Below are 12,910 nucleotides of genomic sequence, written 5' to 3' on the forward strand. Positions count from 1 at the left end.
TAGAACAGGGGACAAGATGTTCCACAGTGAGTACCAGAGAAAATATAGGGCACGGTGGCCCAATTACGGAGAAATCCTGCCTTCCGGTAAGAGAATGCTCGTCGGAATGATGTCTACCCCTTCCTTAGCAAGGGTATCAGCACGTGAGTTCGCTGATCTTCGCCTATACTCGATATGAAGCTTGATGACCCGAACGAGGTCACGAATAGCTTCCAGCGTGTGATAGAGTTTCCACGGGCCAGGAGATCGATTTAAAGCCCAGGCTATCGCATTGGCTGAGTCCCCTTCATTAAGGGACCAAGATTGTTAGCATCATACCATCGGAGGCCAAAAAGGAGTGCTTTTTCCTTGGCTTCGTTAGCATCGCATACATCAATGGCGCCCGAGAAAGACATGATGGTCCGACAGTCCGAGTCTCTAATAAGCCCCCCAATCCCGGCTCTTCCGGGGTTCCCAAGTGAGCTTCCATCGGAGTTTAACTTATGCCAACCATCCGGAGGAGGGATCCATCGCGGGGTTGGGATACAAGCATGCCGTTTTTCCGAGACGACTGTGTTCCAGTTGCGGAGAGCAGTCCCTATAGAATACAGGATCCCGTTTCTGCAGTGGGTCTAAGAAATGAGGGATATGTGGATGTCTAGGACAGTGTGATGCCACGACCTTGACTTGCTCTTAAAAATGCGTCTATTACGCTCGCACCATATATGCCAAATAACCGCCAAGGGAAGAGCTTTCCACATAGCTTGCCCGATGCATCCAGAGAAAGCACCGGCCCAATTGAGAATAATGCTAGAAATGCAATTTGGTAGCACCCATGACAGTCCAAATGATTTGATAATGGCCATCCATACCCTACGTGCATAACGACAGAGTACAAACAGATGATCCAGAGTCTCCTCTTCTTCATGGCATAACACACACCAATTGGGCAAGTAAAAGCCCCTTCGCTGCAATCTATCACATGTATTAATACACCTGTGCCCTACAGTCCATACGAACGCAGATACTCTCGGGGGAGCATTGGAGCCCATATTCTTGCATGCTCGGATAACTGCCCTTGGTTTCTGGTAAGTAGGCGGAAGAAGGAGCGTACCGAGAATCCGCCTTGGGAATCAGGGATCCAAATCCAGCAATCATCCACATTTGGGGAGAAGTAGTAAGATGATAGCAGACTCAACAATGATTCAAATTGGCCTATTTCAGCGTCCTTTAGGTCCCGACGGAGACGGATGTCCCAAAAAATATTTCCGTGGCCAGCGCCACGAACCATATAATTTGTGCAGTACTTGCATTAGGTTCAGTAGCCAACCGGAATAGTGCCGGAAATGCATCCATCAGACGAGTATCACCCGCCCATAAATCCATCCAGAATCTGACGCTTTCGCCCTTCCCCACTTTAAGTCGTATGTTCGGGGTAATAAGGGAACAAGTACTAGTGATTGATTGCCACACACATGATCCTCTCCTAGCCTGAGGGAGATTACATTCTTGTTCACCCCAACTACAGCCGTATTTGTCGCGAATCAGATTATGCCAAAGAGCTCCCGATCCATTTCCCCAAGAATGCCTTTTTTTGTAGTTTGACATTTCCGATACCCAGCCCCCCTTTTCTTTTAGCATTGCATACCTTTTCCCACTTTAGAAGATGTTTGCTTCTTTTAAATTCCTCTCGTCCGTCCCACAGGAAGTTCATTTGGAGTCTTTCGATTCGCATAGCAACAGAAGTAGGGATTTTAAATAGGGACAAGAAGTATACCGGGATATTCGATAAGGCGGCTTTTATCAGAGTGATGCGCCCCCCCGAAAGATAAGTACTGTTTCTTCCATGTGGCCAATTTTTGTTCAATGCGTTCGACGACCAGGTTCCATTGTGCAGTCTTTGGTATGCCGAATCCAAGGGGAAGATCCAGATACTGATTTGGCAAAGAAGATTGTACACATCCCATAACATCGGCATGGTCTTTGATAGAACGCGTGTCCATATTTATCCCCGCCACAACGCTTTTCAAGAAATTAATTTTGAGTCCCAAAAGGATTTCAAACCCTAGTGCCACACCATCTTCTAGTAGCTGTAGAGTGTCATCCGCGAACTGTAAATGAGAGATGGGGGGAGAGTTTGAGCTAGGTTTTAAACCCGAGATCATACCCAAATGTTCTGCCTTTGAAATAAGTAAACTCAAGGTTTCAGCAACAATGATAAAGAGATACAGCGAAAGCGGACCTCCCTGTCTCAGTCCGCGAGAGCTCTGAAAGTATCCGGTCGACGAACCGTTAATTCGTATGGAGAAAGTTGCAGATGAAAGACAAGACTGCATCCACCTTCTCCAAGTTTCACCAAATCCCATTTTTAATAGAACATAATCAAGGAATCGCCGGTCAACGTGGTCGTAGGCTTTCTCCAAATCCATCCTCACCACAATCCTGTTAAATTTTAAAGTGTATTTTTCGGGTAGCTTTATTTTATTTTTATTTTGAGTGTTGTAGTGAGGGCAAATATGTACTTTTGTGTCCATGGGCATGTTGGTCTTTTTGCCTAGCTTGCACATGTGTGAGCCACACATGTTTGCTCCATCTTTTCCCACTACCTACCTATTTCAAATTCAAACCTTTACTTGGAACTCCAAACCCACTACTTCCCTAACATTTAAGACACCACTTTCCCATACCCACTACCACTTACCTAAGCTATCTTCTCTTTACTTTCCTTGACCAAGCCTAATTCTCATTACTTCACTTTTGTAGAGATTCTCCACTACCTAGACCTCCATTGAAGCTCTCTTGTGTGCAAGCTTTCCTCTTGAAGCTTTCTTTTTTTTATTGTTCTTTATCTTGTATATTTTGTTCTTCTCTCATATATTGAAGCACATCTTTTTTGGGCATTGTTCTTCTTCTACTTTGGTTGTTGTTCTTGGGCTAGTGTAAACTTTGGTTTCACTATTTGAGAAGAGGATTTTCCGGTGTTGCGAATTCCGTATTTCTCTATATGGTATCAAAGCCAAAAGGGTGGTAGTTGGTGCTTGTCAAGAAATCCTTGGTGAAGAAGTCCAATCGGAGCTTTGAAGATAGATACGAGTGGAAAGGTTAGTGGACTCGGCATTGAGTTGCTAAATCAATCAAATTATAAGATATGGAGAACATTTATGGAGTTTTATCTTGTGGGAGAAGATTTATGGGATGTTGTTTGTGGAGATGCAAATGTGGCTCCGAAAGATACACAAGAAAATGGCGATGTGTTGAAGGTGTGGAGGATGAAGAATGCCAAAGCCGAATTTCTTTTGAAGCGATCTATTTCGCATGACTTGTTTGAGCACATCATTGGGTAAAATCGGCGAGTGAGAATTGGACTACCCTTGATGGATTGCTTAACAAGAAGAATATGACTCGTCTACAAATGTTGGAGAATGAGTTGGCAAATACTACACAAGGTGGTCTCTCTATTTCTCAATTCTTTTTGAAGATCAAGAATCTTTGTTCGGAGATTTCTTTATTGGATCCGGAAGAGCCTATTTCGGTGGCACGAATGAAGCGACATATTGTTCGTGGGTTGAAAAGAGAGTATATTCCTTATGTTACGTCGATTCAAGAGTGGGATCGGCAACCTTCTTTGGTGGAGTTTGAGAATCTTCTTGCTTCACAAGAGTCTTTAGCTAGACAAATGGCGGGTTGTTCAATATCCGAGAGTGAAGGATAAGTATTATTTTCAAGCAACAAGAAGCCTTCCAACAAATATAAAGAGAAGGAAAATATTCCAAGTAAAGGTGGAGAGGAAGGTGGATCATCCGTTATGAGTAATGGAAATCGGAAGGGTATCAAGTGTTACCGATGTGGTAAACTTGGGCATATACAAAAGAATTGCCGTGTGAAATTGAAGGATGGTAATGTAGCCGAAAATGTTGATGACCGAAAAAATGAAGAAGATTGGGGTAGATGTTTCGTGGCGGAAACTACTACGGTGGGTGCTTTGGCATCCATCAATTTTGAGGATGATTGGATTGCCGATTCCGGTTGTGGGCATCATCTTACCGGCAACGAATCCAAATTCTCAAAGTTCCGAAGATATGAAGGCAACGATGCTATTATCACGGCGGACAACACTATACATTCCGTAGAGAAAGAAGGGGTCATTACCATTGGTGGTGCAAATGAGGATCCTACTACACTTAAGAGTGTGTTTCATGTTCCCGGTATGAAGAAGAATCTTTTCTCGGTTACAAATGCGGTTGATGAGGGAAATAATGTTTTGTTCGGGCCTAAGGAGGTGAAATTTCTTCGGAATATTTCAAGCTTGAAGGCGGATGTTGTCTATACCGGTAAGAGGGTTAAAGATTTATTTGTTTTATCGGCTTCAACTTTATATGTTGATAAAATGAGTACAAATGATGGTGCTTCAATTTGGCATACTAGATTGGGTCATATTAGCATGGATAAATTGAAGGTCATGGTGATTAAAAATCTAGTGAATGGGCTACCAAATTTGAATTCTTTTGGTGGTGGAAAGGTGTGAGGGTTGTCAATATGGTAAGGCACATCGTCTTCCATTTGACAAGTCTCTTTCAAGGTACAAGGCCCCCTTGGAGCTTATCTATAGTGATGTAATGGGACCTTGTAGGACACCTTCACTTTCTGGCTTCCACTATATGTTGTTATTTGTTGATGATTTTACTAGATTCACATGGGTGTATTTTATAAGGGAGAAATTCGATGCATTGTCTAAGTTTGTTGAGTTCAAGAAGACCGTTAAAGGTGTACTTCACAAGAAGATCAAACGGTTGAGAACCGATAATGGTGGCGAGTTTACTTCCGATGACTTTTCTATATTTTGTCATGATCATGATATACAAAGGGATATCACTTGTGCCTATACGCCTCAACAAAGTGGAGTCGCGGAGAGGAAGATTAGGCATCTTGTGGACACTTGTAAAAGTTGGTTGCATGCAAAGAATTTACCCAAGGCCTTATGGGCGGAATGTATGGCATGTGCAACTTATGTGATTAATCGGGTGCCTCTTAGTCCGATTAATATGAAGTCTCCTTATGAGTTGATGTTTGGAGTGAAGCCCAGTGTCAAGCATTTCAAGGTTTTTGGTTCAATTTGCTATGTGCATGTGTCGGATGAAAGGAGAACCAAGTTGGATGCTAAGGCGAAGAACTGTATTTTCATTGGGTATGATGAAAGGAAGAAATGTTGGAAGTGCATGGATCCTACAACTCACAAGTCCATTGTTTCAAGAGATGTTGTGTTTGATCAAGTTTCTTCTTATTATGCTTTGGATGGTGGTTCCACTAGTGGTGTGGGTGTAGGTGAGCACATCCTTGTTGAGGTTGAGCCTCAAGCAACAATGAACTTGCCCGTTACACCAAATGTTCTAATGGAATTTGGGTCTTCCTCTTCTTTGCCGATGGGGGAACAAGGTGATAGGGGGAGTAATGTTGCATGTCACGCTCAAGAAGATGAGCAAAATGAAGAAACTAATGAAGAGGAGTGTAGTGCATCACATCTTAGAAGATTAAAAAGAAAGATTGTCAAGCCGGCACGGTATCGGGATGAAAACATGGTGAGCACTTATTCTTGGTTTCTTTCCGGTCCATTTGATGGTAATGAGCCTTCTTGCTTTGATGAAGCAAAAGGGGTGAGAGAATGGAAAGATGTTATGAATGAGGAGATGAATGCACTTGTGAAAAATGAAACTTGGGATCTTGTTCCTAAGCCTAATGATGTGAATCCGGTTACATGTAAATGGGTGTACAAATTGAAGCGGAAAGCGGATGGAGTGTGGATAGATTCAAAGCAAGGTTGGTGGCTAGAGGGTTCTCTCAAAAGTATGGAGAGGATTATGAGGAGACCTTTAGTCCCGTTGCAAAGATGACTTCCGTTCGAGTTGTAATTTCATTGGCCGCTTGTCATGGTTGGAAATTGTTTCAACTTGATGTGAAAAATGCATTTTTGTATGGTGAGATTGACAAAGACATCTACATGGAGCAACCGCCGGGTTACAATTCAAGTGATCATCCGAATTATGTTTGCAAGCTCAAGAAAGCTCTTTATGGGTTAAAGCAAGCTCCAAGGGCGTGGTATGGTAAGATTGCCGAATACTTGCAATTTTGTGGTTATTTTGCATCTAACTCCGATTCTTTATTTGTGAAGAAAGACAAAGGCTTGCTTGTTATTGTGCTTCTTTACGTCGATGACATGATAGTTACTGGCAACAATGATGTTGAGGTTGCAAAGCTACGGGATGAGCTATCTATTCGTTTTGAAATGAAGGACTTGGGAGAGCTAAGTCACTTTCTTGGCTTGGAGGTGGAAACTTTGAAAGATGGAGTGCTAGTTTCTCAAAAAGTCTATGCGGAGAAATTAGTTGGAAGATTTGGAATGAATCAAAGTAAAAGATCTGCTACTCCTCTTGATCCTAACATAAATATAAGGCGAGAAGAAGGCAAGCTTCTTCCGGATCCGCGGCCATATAGTGCTTTTGTGGGTAGTCTCATCTACTTGACTATCACAAGACCCGATATTTCTTTTTCCGTTGGGCTTGTTAGTCGCTATATGCAAGCGCCACAAAAACCACACTTGGAGGCGGCAAAGAGAATTTTGAAGTATGTGAATTCTACCCTTGACTTTGGGTTGCTTTACAAGAAAGTGGTTGATTTTGTGTTGAATGGATTTACTGATGCCGACTGTGGAGGGGACTTGGATGATCGGAGATCTACTTCTGGTTATGTGTTTTTGTGTGGATCGGCGGGTGTTTCTTGGTATAGTAAGAAACAAGACTCGGTGTCTCTTTCAACAACGAAAACGGAATATAAGGTCGCCGCTCTTCCGTCTCAAGAATGTGTTTGGTTGCGGCGGTTGATTGAAGATGTCCATTTACCTATCCACAAGGCGACGACTATTCTTGGTGACAACCAAAGTGCGCTCAAACTTGCCACAAATTCGGTTTGTCATGCAAGAACAAAGCATATTGAGATCAAGCATCATTTCATTCGTGAAAAGATGTTAGATGGTACAATTGGTATAGCGGAAGTGAGGAGCAAAGAGAACATTGCCGACATCTTTACTAAGTCACTTTCCAAAGGACCATTTGAGCTACTTCGGGATAAGCTTGGAGTAGTTTCCAAAAAATCACTTTGAGGAGTGTTAAATTTTAAAGTGTATTTTTTGGGTAGCTTTATTTTAATTTTATTTTGAGTGTTGTAGTGAGGGCAAATATGTACTTTTGTGTCCATGGGCATGTTGGTCTTTTTGCCTAGCTTGCACATGTGTGAGCCACACATGTTTGCTCCATCTTTTCTCACTACCTACCTATTTCAAATTCAAACATTTACTTGGAACTCCAAACTCACTACTTCCCTAAGCATTTAAGACACCACTTTCCCATACCCACTACCACTTACCTAAGCTATCTTCTCTTTACTTTCCTTGACCAAGCCTAATTCTCATTACTTCACTTTTGTAGAGATTCTCCACTACCTAGACCTCCATTGAAGCTCTCTTGTGTGCAAGCTTTCCTCTTGAAGCTTTCTTCTTTTTATTGTTCTTTATCTTGTATGTTTTTTTCTTCTCTCATATATTGAAGCACATCTTTTTTGGGCATTGTTCTTCTTCTACTTTGGTTGTTGTTCTTGGGCTAGTGTAAACTTTGGTTTCACTATTTGAGAAGAGGATTTTCCGGTGTTGCGAATTCTGTATTTCTCTATAAATCCCATTGTTACCGGCTCGCCGATGAAAGCCCCCTAGAATTTGGAGGTCACGTGCCCCACTACAGTAGACAATCGGGTGGCAAGGATTTTGGAGAGAATCTTGTATAAGCTATTGACAAGGCTGATTGGTCTGTAGTCTTTGAGTTCCACCTTGGGAATGAGGGTGATGAATGTGGCATTTCCGCCCGAGTTTATAATGCCCCTCTGATGAAACTCCATCATACATTTTAAAACATTGTCCTTGATCACTTCCCAATAGCGGTGGTAAAACGCCATCGGAAACCCATCTGGCCCGGGTGCCTTGTCTTTCTTCATAGAGTGTAGAGCGGCTTCTATTTCCTCCATAGAAAATTCTCTCTCAAGCCATACCATCTTGCCCTCCGAAATTCTTTTGAATGCAAGCCCATCCGCCTTCGGTCGCCAATTTTTATTTTGACAGTACAGATCCTGACAATAATTCACCACAGATTCCTTGATCCTTCCCGGCTCCTCAATTAGGACATTATTAATCGTCAGAGAGTTAATATGATTGATTCTCCTACGGAAGTTGGCCATTATGTGGAAGAATCTTGAATTGTTGTCTCCCACCTTCAGCCACGTAACGCGGGATTTTTGGCGCCAATTGATCTCTTCCCTCCTTATGATCTCTTTGTAGGATACTTTCAACTCCATCCGACGTTGGTGATCACAATCCCCAAGCGGCTGAGATTCTTCAGATTTTTTCCAATTCGCCCAGTTCAGCAAGGTTTCGGCTTTGACACGTTCCTGAGATTCACGTGCAACCTTTGCCCATTCCCAAATTCTATGTTTGAGATGTTTGAGTTTGATGCCAAATACAAAACCACACCATCCGGTGACACTCGGTTCATTTCACCACTCCTCAATAAGACCCCAACTTCCGGCAATTCACACAGATCCATATCGAATCTGAAAGGTCACGGTCCGCTAGAGAAGTCCGATAATTCGAGCATTATGGGGTTATGATTTGAAATCGGCCTCTGGCTCATCCGGGGAAATAATTCCTCCCATTCCTTAGACAATAGTATCCGATTAAGTCTACCAAGTACCCTGACTGTTGGTCCATGTGTATTTAGCTCCTTCCAGGAGGAGATCTAATAGCTCATTGTCTAAGATAAAATCGGATAATTTGCGCATGCTTGTGTTGATTCTGCCGATCGGATTATTCTCCTCCGGGTATCGGATTGTGTTGAAATCACCCCCGATTATCCACGGACCCCCGATTTGATTGCAGGTATTCTTCAATTCCGTCCAGAGATGTTTTCGCTCCCCGGCTCTAGCAGGGCCATAGACTGCCGTCAGCCAGCAATTGAGATTAGAGGGAATGTGATTGAATCGTACGGTCACTGTGTACCTCCCCATTGCAACCTCCATCATTGACAAGATATCTTCTTTCCAGATTATAATGATCCGTTCCCACTGCCTCCTTCGCTACCCATTGTCTGTTTGTTCTCCCCTAAAGATCTGTTATCAACTGGTCAACAACCCCCATTGTTTTGGATTCAATGATAACTAAGACATCCGGCTTTCTGTAATCATGAAGGCCTTTGACTGCCATCCTTTTCCTTTCAGTCCCTAACCCCCTAATATTCCAGAATATTGTCTTCGTAGTTCAATTATTTGTTGCCCACATTGCCGCGGACTGCATTATAGCAGTCGCCTTAGTTCCCTGGATCCCCTATCTTTAGGCTTAGGGGTAGATGGAGGAACCGTATCCCTTTCAATCACCTCCAAAACCATCTCTCTGGATGCTTCAATGTCTTCCAGAAACTGGATCCCCAAGGGCGGTGCCCATTTCTTCCATTTCGCCAAGCTCATTTTCCTTAATATTTTTTCCAGCTTCGGTGACACCAAGCGAAGTTTTTGGCTCTCCCCTTCGCATGCAGGAGTCAATTTTGTCATGAAGCTCTTGCTCAAGGGTCTCGACCGTAGGTGAAGGGGTGATATCCGACAGCTTCACCCAACGTCGATGGTGATGGATTTTTCACCGTCCGCACTCACAGTCAGGCAAGGAGGTATTTTATCAGCAGATACGCCGACCAGACATTCTCCGACACCAATGACTGCAATAGCAGGGGCGTAGGCTGGACGTTCGCCGTATTAGCTAACAGTTTTGGAAGGTCAATATCCCAACTAGATTATAAAAATGCATTTCTACATGGGTGTTTGCAAGAAGTATGGATGGAGCAACTCAAGAGGTATGAAACAAGAAGTAGAGGAAACTGTGTAGCCTAAGAAGGTTATTCATGGCCTAAAACAAGTTACACAGCCTAGTATGACAAACTCCAACAAGCTCTCAGAGGACATAGGTATCAATGGGTCTGTGGGAGATGGTTGAACAATGATAGAAAGGTGTTTGATGTAGGATATTTAGATGGAGATTGGGTAGATCTTTCATGTACCTTAAACTCAGTGTATAAAATAAGGGTTACATTCAACTCTAGATGTGGGAGTTTTTGCTTGCTTCTGTGTTTCTTCTTCCTTGTACTAACACACTCTAATGTCCCCACAAGCTGCAAAAATTCCTCACTAGTCCAAAGTGTCTGTGCCTTCAAAGTGAAGGTCCTTGAGAGTGTGCTGTCTTAAGCGTACCCATGCGACTCACCTCTACTTAAAGAAAAGGCTCATCAAGTGAACTGATTACAACATGTTCTCATCAAAGAAAAGATAATTCAAGTAAATTGCCTGCTTAGTCCAAGACACTGTTTGGGATACCATTCACCCCTGTTACCCCTGTTATACAGCTCGCAAATATTTTAAGATGTAATTCACCTCTGTTGTGACTAAATGGATTGCTCAGAAATCAGCATTTTAGTTTGTTTATGAAGGACTGAGATTAAAAAATCTGTTCAATGAGATTAATCTCAGCCCTTTACAAAAACAGTGAAAGGTTGATTCTTGGGTGCCATAAGCCCTGTTGGTCTTGGATTTTGAGATTGATGGACTCAAAATTAAACACAATGTTGAGCCCAATAATCAGTTTTGGACTCAGAATCAATACTTAAAATCCAAAACAAACAGGGTCTTAGTCTCAAGTGATTATAAAACTCATTTTTATCATTAGGACGGTATAGTCCACTAGCACACTAGATCAGCCACACCAATAGTGAGTACTGACACATAGACCCCGCAAACCAACACATGCCTGTGTAAAGTTATTCATTAACAAAGCCAAACTCTGCAACTCTTTCCAATGACAAACGAAATTTACAACAACAAAGCCAGAAACCAAAACCCATGTTCTTAATTAAATTCAATACTAATCTATCACACTAGAAGATAAAACCAGCAGTGATTGAAATGACATTGGCACACTCCTAGACAGAACCCCCATTCACTCGAATGACCTGCCCATTTACCCATTCCCCACCATCCGAAGCCAAGAACCCGACGAGAGGTGCAATGTCCTTGGTCTCCGCAAGTCGACTCAAAGGGCTTTCATCAATCATCCTCTTCACCATATCTTCGCTCTTTTCTGCAAAGAACAACTCTGTTGCCACGGGCCCAGGGGCCACGCAATTGGCCGTTATCTGGGTCCCTTTCAATTCCTTAGCCAGGATCCTTGTCATGGTCTCTACCGCCGCTTTGGAAGCCACATAGGCAGCATAGCCCGGGCGGAGCCCACCCACTGTAGAAGAAGAAAAGTTTATGATCCTTCCTCTTCCACCACGTATCAAACGGTTGGCGGCCTCTCGTGAGCAAAAAAGCTACCTGTTGAAGTATAAATGATTAAATAACGCCAACTCTAACAACTTAGGCCCTGTTCGTTTGAGAATGTGACGACCAATTGTTAGCCCCAAATCAATTATCGGACCAAAATTTAAATGTAATTTTGAGTCCAATAATAGGTTTTGGGCTCACAATGGGTTGTACCACTAAGCTTTTGGAGTAATTAGTTGCTTCATATGGTATCAGAGCAATTGAATCACGGCAAGTCCTGTGTCCAATACCAAGGTTTTAAATTTTGATTCAGTCTGAAATTTGGTAATAGTTAAAAATTATTATTTAATTAATTCCGAAATTTCGGCTGAAATTTTGTAATCTTTATTTAGAAAAAATATCTATATACATTTTCTTGAAATTTCAGCTCAAATTAATGAAATTCTGAAATTTCGGCAAATTTCAGTTTCGGGGATTGCGGCTGAAATTTAAAACCATGTCCAATACCCAAAAATCCATATATACGGACAACCCAAAAAAAGATAGGCCACACATGAGGGGAGTGTTGAAGTATAAATGATTAAATAACACCAACTCTAACAGCTTAAGCTTCTGAAGTAACAAGTTGTTACATGCTACCTTTTGTGTTCACATCAAAAGTGGTGTCCCAATCCTCGTCTGTTGTGGCTGCAAGGGTTGGGTACTTGGGATCGAGTACCCCGGCACAATTCACTAGGATGTGGATTTGTGGGATTCCGAAGGCCTTTTCGGCCTGGTCGAATAGGGACTTGACTTGGGCCGCGTTTGATACGTTGGCTTGGACCGTGATGGCTCGTGGGGGGTTTGGGTTTGATGCTGTGGAGTTGATTTCGGCGGCTAGGAGGTCAGCCTGGGTGGCACTTGTGGCATAATTGATGACCACACTCGCACCGAGGGATGCGAGGTAGAGAGCGATGGTATGGCCCATGCCACGCGATGCACCCGTGACTATGGCTACGCGCCCGTGGAGGGGCTTCTGCTCGTGGGTGGTGCTTGATCCAGCCAGGGTTGTCTCCATGTTGGTGCGGGGGATTGGAATCTCTCTCTCTCTCTCTCTCTCTCTCTCTGGTTTTCAAGTGTTAAGAGTGGCTGAGGTGTGTTAGACATATTTATGTAGGGATATGGGAGTGGTTAGGGCATGCCCAAATTTACTTTCATTTTAGAATACGACTAATGAACATCACTGCTTCCGTCATTTACTTCCACATTATTAGGGGATGTTTAGAAGAAAACGTTGGCCTTGAGAAGACAGGTTCAAATTGGGGAGAAATTTTACGGTGCATGGGGAGATTTAGAAGAAAAACTTGACAAGACAAATTCAAATTGCCGAGAAATTATATGGTGCATGGCTGGGCATGCGCGTGCATCCCCAAAAGACATTGGGGCCCACTTTTTTAGATGATCCAAACTATGGGTGCAACGGTTCGGTTTCGGTTCGGTTTGATGCTTACACTCCAAACCGAAACTGAACCAAACATTTTTATGTACAAAC

The 12,910-nt window shown here is 42.9% G+C and overlaps 1 pseudogene; it reads right to left on the reverse strand.

Annotated features, from left to right (window-relative positions):
• Positions 1-10,901: 10,901 nt before the first annotated feature.
• Positions 10,902-12,479, reverse strand: LOC143887106 (NADPH-dependent aldehyde reductase-like protein, chloroplastic; annotated as a pseudogene).
• Between the last annotated feature and the right edge of the window lie 431 nt (positions 12,480-12,910).

Source organism: Tasmannia lanceolata, unplaced genomic scaffold (assembly GCF_043159265.1).
Source record: "Tasmannia lanceolata isolate RefF3 unplaced genomic scaffold, GAP_Taslan_0.1 ptg000012l, whole genome shotgun sequence".
In the NCBI taxonomy this organism is placed as follows: Eukaryota; Viridiplantae; Streptophyta; class Magnoliopsida; order Canellales; family Winteraceae; genus Tasmannia; species Tasmannia lanceolata.